At 33.6% G+C, this 6,379-nt stretch overlaps 1 non-coding gene across 1 annotated transcript; it reads left to right on the top strand.

The window, feature by feature from the left end:
• Positions 1–586: 586 nt before the first annotated feature.
• LOC115507959 lies at positions 587–648 on the top strand. Its single transcript, XR_003966870.1, has one exon. It is a non-coding gene; the product is annotated as a U7 small nuclear RNA (small nuclear RNA).
• Positions 649–6,379: the final 5,731 nt, after the last annotated feature.

Raw genomic sequence — 6,379 nt, 5'->3', positions numbered from 1 at the left:
GACAGACAGTGACATCACAAAATGACAAAATGATGGATACACTAAGAAGACATAGCAATCCTAAATGTGTATGCACCAAACAGCAGAGCTTCAAAATACACTAAATCAAAATTGAATCAAAAAGACAGACAAATCCAAAATCAGAGTTAGGGGCTTTAACACCCCATTCAGGGCAATTGATAGAGCTAATAGACAGAAAATCAGCAAACATAAAGAACACTGAACACTACAATCACGTTTGTAGTGATAGTATATACGTTTATATAACACTCCCTCAATAATAGCAGAATATACTTTTTTTCCAAGCATCTATGAAACATTCACCATGAGGGTTAATTATATTTTGGGTCAAAAAACAAACTTCAACAAATTTAGAAACATCAAAAGAATGCAGAATGTGTTCTCAGAGTAAAAAGGAATCAGACTAGAAATCAGTAACACATAGAAAATAAGGAAAATCTACAAACAATTGAAAATTTCAAAAGCACACTTCAAACAACCTGTGAATCAGAGAAGTCTCAAAGGAAACAAAAAGTACACAGAACTTAATGAAAATAAAAATACAACATATCAAAATTTATGGATGTAGTATTACAGCTCTTTTAGAATTTGTCTAGCAGATTTTCTGGTTTTTACCGGAAGACCCCCTCCACAAAAAAAAAAAAAAAAAAAAGAAAAAAAAATTTATGGATGCAACTAAAGCAGTGCTGACAGGGAAATTTATAGCACTAGAGGCTTACATTTAGAAAAGGGGAAAGGTCTCAAAGAAATAATTGAAATTTCTATTTCAGGAAACCAAAAACACAAAGCAAAATATAACCAAAATAATCAGGAGGAAGAAGTTAATACAGATAAGAAAAGAAATAAATGAAATTTAAAACAGGAAGACAAAAAGAAAATCAATGAAATAAAAATCTGGTTCTTTGGGGAAAAAAATCAATAACATTGATAAACCTCTAACAAGACTGACAAAAGTCAAAAGTAGAATGGACAAAAATCACTAATATAAGGAATAAAACAGGGGATCACTATAGATCTTGTAGCCATTAAATGGATAAGTTTCCTGAAGTAGGCATTACTTTTCCTTATTCCTCTCGCTACATAAAACAAAAGATCCTGCACATTAATATATAATAAAATAAACATAAGACTTGGAAAGGTGGAGAGAAGAAGACAGACAAACTGTTTAGAAAACTTGGAACCCAAGGAATGACAGAATGATAAATTTTCCAGGTTTTCTTTGTGATTCATATACCCCAGACGTGGAACTGAACATGCCAGCAGCCCTGAAATACCAACAGGAGCAGAAAAAGAAAGACCTTAACAAAATCCTCTTTTACCTAAAGGCCCAGATAAGGAATGATCTGGCATGAGAGAAAGCTTTTAGACAATAACTTTTCTATTCCAGCAACACTGCAGAAAAACACCTGTGGCTCCATCCCAACTATTCCAGCAAAGGATGAATGGGAACCCTAAAATTCCACTCTCATGAAGTTATAACAAGGTGCCCCCATCCCCTGCTCATGTGGGGTCAGAGAAAGTGAAATAAGGAGCTGGGACGTTCATCCCCATGAGTAAGTAACTAGACTACCCCACTTGCAATGTCAGAAGAGACTGACACATATGGTAAGTTGGAACTCCCACCCTTACCCAACAATAATGAGGAATCTCTTCTCCCTCAGATGTCAAAGAAGACCAAGTGTGGAACCTGCATTTCAATCTCTACCTGGAAACAATGAGGTGGACAACCCCTCTACCACCTGACAGAGCAGTGTCACAAAAATCCATTTAAAGCAGAAGGTTTAAATAAGATCCAGAGCCTTAAAACAAAATGTAAAATGTTGAGGGTTTGATAAAAAAACCATTTGTCATACCAAGAGCCAAGAATATCTCAAACTGAATGAAAAAAGATAATCCATAAGAACCTACAGTGAGATAATAGAGATGACAGGATTCTATGACTAAGATTTTTAAAGTAGCTATCACAAGAATGCTTCAATGAGTAATTATGAACACTCTTGAAATAGGTAAAAGAAAAATTAAAGCCTCACATAGAAATAGAAAGTCTTGGCAAAGAAATGGAAGATATAAAGAGGAACCAAATGGAAATATTAGAATTGAAAAATAACTGAAATGAAAAGCTTAGCTCATGGGATCAATAACAGTCACATGAAGTTAAACTTCTAAAACCAAAGACAAAAAGAAAACCTTCTTAGCTAGAGAAAAGTGAAACTTTACCTTTTAGAGAAAAAACAACTCAAATGGCAGTGAGTTTCTTGTAAGAAGCCAGGAAGAACAGAAGGAAGTGGCACATTTTTCAAGTGCTGAAAGAAAAGAACTTTCAAACACTGAATCCTATACCCAGTGAAAATATTATTCAGGAATTAAAGGGAAATCAAGACATCTCAGATGAAGGCAAACTAACAAAATTTGTGACCAGCAGACCTAACCTAAAATAATGGCTACAGGAAGTTCTGAAAGAGAAAGGAAATGAAAAAAGGAAGGAATCTTGGACTATCAGGAAGAAAGAACAAAAGAAGAGCAAAAATAAGGTAAATACAATAGACTTTCTTCTCTTGACTTTCTGAGTTGCGTGTGACAATTAAATCAAGTTATAACACTGTCTTTCTTATGTGTTTCACAATATATGTGGAGTAATATTTAAGACAATTATATCATAAATGGAGGAAGGGGAGAGTAAAGGGACTTAAAGACAGGTAAGTTTTCTACAGTTTACTCGAAGTGGTAAAATGTCAATACCAGTAAACTGGTAAGTTATGTATACACAATGTAATACCAAGAGCGACCACTAAGCAACACAAAGAGATACATTCAAAAACACTACTAAAACGAAATTCTGCAAACAGTTCAAGTAACTCACAGGAAAGCAGGAAAAGAAAACAAACAAAACAGAGAATAAAGAAAATGGAAAAAAATTGGCAGATTAAAGCCCTAATCTATCAGTAATTAGCTCAAATGTAAATGGTCTAAATAGCATTTCTTCTTTCTGATCAGTATGCAAAGCACTTCCAGTATTATGTTCAGTAAGAATGATGACAACATATACTCCTGCGTTGTTTCAATCTTAGGAAGAAAACATTCAGTTTTTTACTGTAAAGTATGATCTTGGCTGTAGTGTGTGTGTGTGTGTGTGTGTATATATATATATATATATATATAGTGTATATGTATATATGTATACACTATGTATACATAGTGTATATATGTATATATATATGTATATATATATACATAGTGTATGAGGAAGTTCCTCTCTATTCCTAGTTTGTTGAGGGTTTGAATCATGAATGGGTGTTGGATTCTGTCAAGAGCTTTTTCAGCATTAATTGATATGATCATATAATTTTCCTCCTCTAGCCTATTGATATGTGAGGCTGAAATTATTAATTTCTTGCATAAAGCCTGGAATAAATCCCACTTAGTCATGATATATAATTGTTTTATATATTTTGGCATTTGATTTGCTAGTATTTTGTTGAGGATTTTTACATTGAATTTGATGAGAGATATTGGCCCCTAGTTTTCCTTTTTAGTGCTGTTTTGTCTGATTTTGGTATCAGGGTATAGTGCTCTCATAAAATAATAGGGAAGTGTTCCCTCACCTTCTACTTTCTGGAACAGATTGTGTAAAATTGGTTCTAGTTCTTAAAATATTTGGTAGAGTTATTCAGTGAAACCATCTGGGCTTGGAGATTCCTTTTTAGGGAGATTTTAATTACATGTGAGCTCTATATATGTTGTAACTTGATTTGACACTTCCTCTTAGACCCATGGATTATTCTGAGGCTTGTTATTTAATTTCTAAGTGATTAGAGATTTTCCTGTTGTGTTTCTTATTAATCCCATGATGATCAGAGAACATACTCTATTATTACAATTCTCACATTTGATGAGGTTTGTTATACAGCCCAGGATACGTTTTACCTTGATAAATGTTCCATGGTGCTTAAAAGAAATGTTTAGTTTGGTGTTGTTGGGAGTAGTGTTCTATATATATTAATTAGATTTCGTGGGTTCATTGTGTTGTTCAGTTCTTCTCTATCTTTGTTAGTTTTCCGTCCAGTAGTTCTATCAATTGTTTCAAGTTGTTGAAGTCCGAATTATATTTGTGGATTTACCTATTTCTGTTTTGTTTCATGTATTTTGAGGCTTTGCTGTTTGGTGTGTACACATTTAGGATGTTGCATTATCCTGATGGATTGATCATTTTATTATATTATCCCTTTTTTTCTCTAGTCATTTTCTTTGCTTGGAATTACATTTTATCTTATATTCATATAACAGCTCCTGCTTTTTTCCATTAATTTTTGCATGATATATCTTTTTCCATTTTTACTTTCAATGTACGTATTTGGTTGTATTCAAAATGAATTTTTTGTAGACAACATGTAGTTGGGTAATATTTTATCACCCATTCTACTAATCTGTCTTTTAATTGGTATATTTAGATCATTTACATTTAATGTAATTATTGATCTGTTAGCACTTACATCTGCCATTTTATATTTTGTTTCCTGTTTGTTTCCTTTGTTTAATTCCTTTTTTCTCTTTCCTACCTTCTTGTGGGCCATTTGAAAATCTTCTAAGGATTGCATCTTTATTTATAATGTTTTTGAGTATTCCACTCAGTATAGTTTTCTTAGTGGTTGCTCTAGGTATTATGATACATACATAACTTATTACAGTCTACTGCTATTGATGATTTACTACTTCAAATACAGCACAGGAGCCTTCCTCTCATTTAGGTCCATCTATACTCTGCATTTTATTTCTTTTGTTAAGAGCTCTAAGGAGATGCAATTCACACATACCATTCATCCATTAACATGTACAATTCAATGGTTTTTAGAGATGTGGAAACCTCACCACAATTCATTTTAGAACATTTTCATCATCCCCAAAAGAAACCACATACCCCTCAGCAGTCACTCTTCATTTCTGTCCATCTCCCTCCACCCCAAGGATTTACTTTCTGTCTCTATGGATTTGGCTATTCTGGGCATTTCATATAAATGGAATCATAGAATATGTTACTGGCTTCTTTCACTTAGCATAATGTTTTCAAGATTCATCCATGTCATACCACACATCAACATTATTGCCAAATAGTGTTCCATTGTATGAATATACCACATTTTATTTATCCATCCACCAGTTGATGGATATTTGGGCTGTTTCCAGTTTTCGGCTATTATAAATAATGGTGCCATGAACATTTATGTACAAGAATTTGAATATCTGTTTCAATTATTCGATTATACTTGGGAATGTGTATTGGGTCATATGGTAATGGATCATATATTTGGCATTTTGAGGAACTGCCAGACTGTTTTTTCCAAAAGAGTTAGTTGCATCATTTTACATTCCCACCAGCAGTTTATGATAGTTCCAATTTCTCCATGTCCTTGCCAACTCTTGTTATATTATCTTTTTTATTATAGCCACCCTAGTGGGTACGAAGTTCTATCTCACTATGGTTCTGAGTTACATTTCCCTAATGGCTAATGATGTTGAGAATCCTCCCCACTTTTTCAATATATATGTCTTAACTGCCTTAAGCATTTCCTTTACATACATTGGGCCACATCAGATGGTGTTATAATTTTTGCTTCAACCATCAGAAATGATTTAAGAAACTCATGACAACTAGCATAGTCTATTGTATTTACCCCTATTTTCACCACTAAGGTGTATTTCTTTCTTTTCTGAAGTTCTGAGCCTTATTCTGTTATCATTTCTGTTTATAGAACTTCTTTTAGCCAATGTTTAAGTGTAGTTTTGCTAGCAAAAAAAGATACTCTTATTCCTCTAAAAATTCCTTTAGGTGCACCTGTGGCTCAGTTGGTTGAGTGCCCAACTCCGGCTCAGATCATGATCTTGTGGTTTGTGAGTTTGAGCCCTGCATCGGGCTCTGTGCTAACAACTCAGAGCCTAGAGCCTGCTTTGGATTCTGTGTGTGTCTCTCTGTCTTTCTGCCCTCCTCTGCTCATGCTCTCTCTCTTTCTCAAAAATAAATAAACATTTAAAAAATTCCTTTATTTCCCCTTAATTCCCAAAGGGGTTTTTCTTGATGTAGATCTGTGGTTGACAGTTTTCTTTCAGCATTTGAAAAATGTACCATTTCCTTCTGGTCTCTCTGCTTTTAAATACGAAATGTGTTGTTAGTCTAACTGGTGTTCTCTTAGAAGTAATGCATCATTTTTTCCTGGCTGATCTCAAAATTTTAAAAATATCTTTAGTTTTCATAAGTTTAATTATGATGTGTCTTAGCATGGATTTGTTTGGGTTTATTATATTTGGGTTTCACTTATCGCCTTGAATATGTATTTTGCCAAATTTGAGGTTTTCAGAGTTTCTT

The sequence above is a fragment of the Lynx canadensis genome, chromosome X (genome assembly GCF_007474595.2).
Source record: "Lynx canadensis isolate LIC74 chromosome X, mLynCan4.pri.v2, whole genome shotgun sequence".
In the NCBI taxonomy this organism is placed as follows: domain Eukaryota; kingdom Metazoa; phylum Chordata; class Mammalia; order Carnivora; family Felidae; genus Lynx; species Lynx canadensis.
This window is presented reverse-complemented; position numbering and strand designations above follow the sequence as displayed.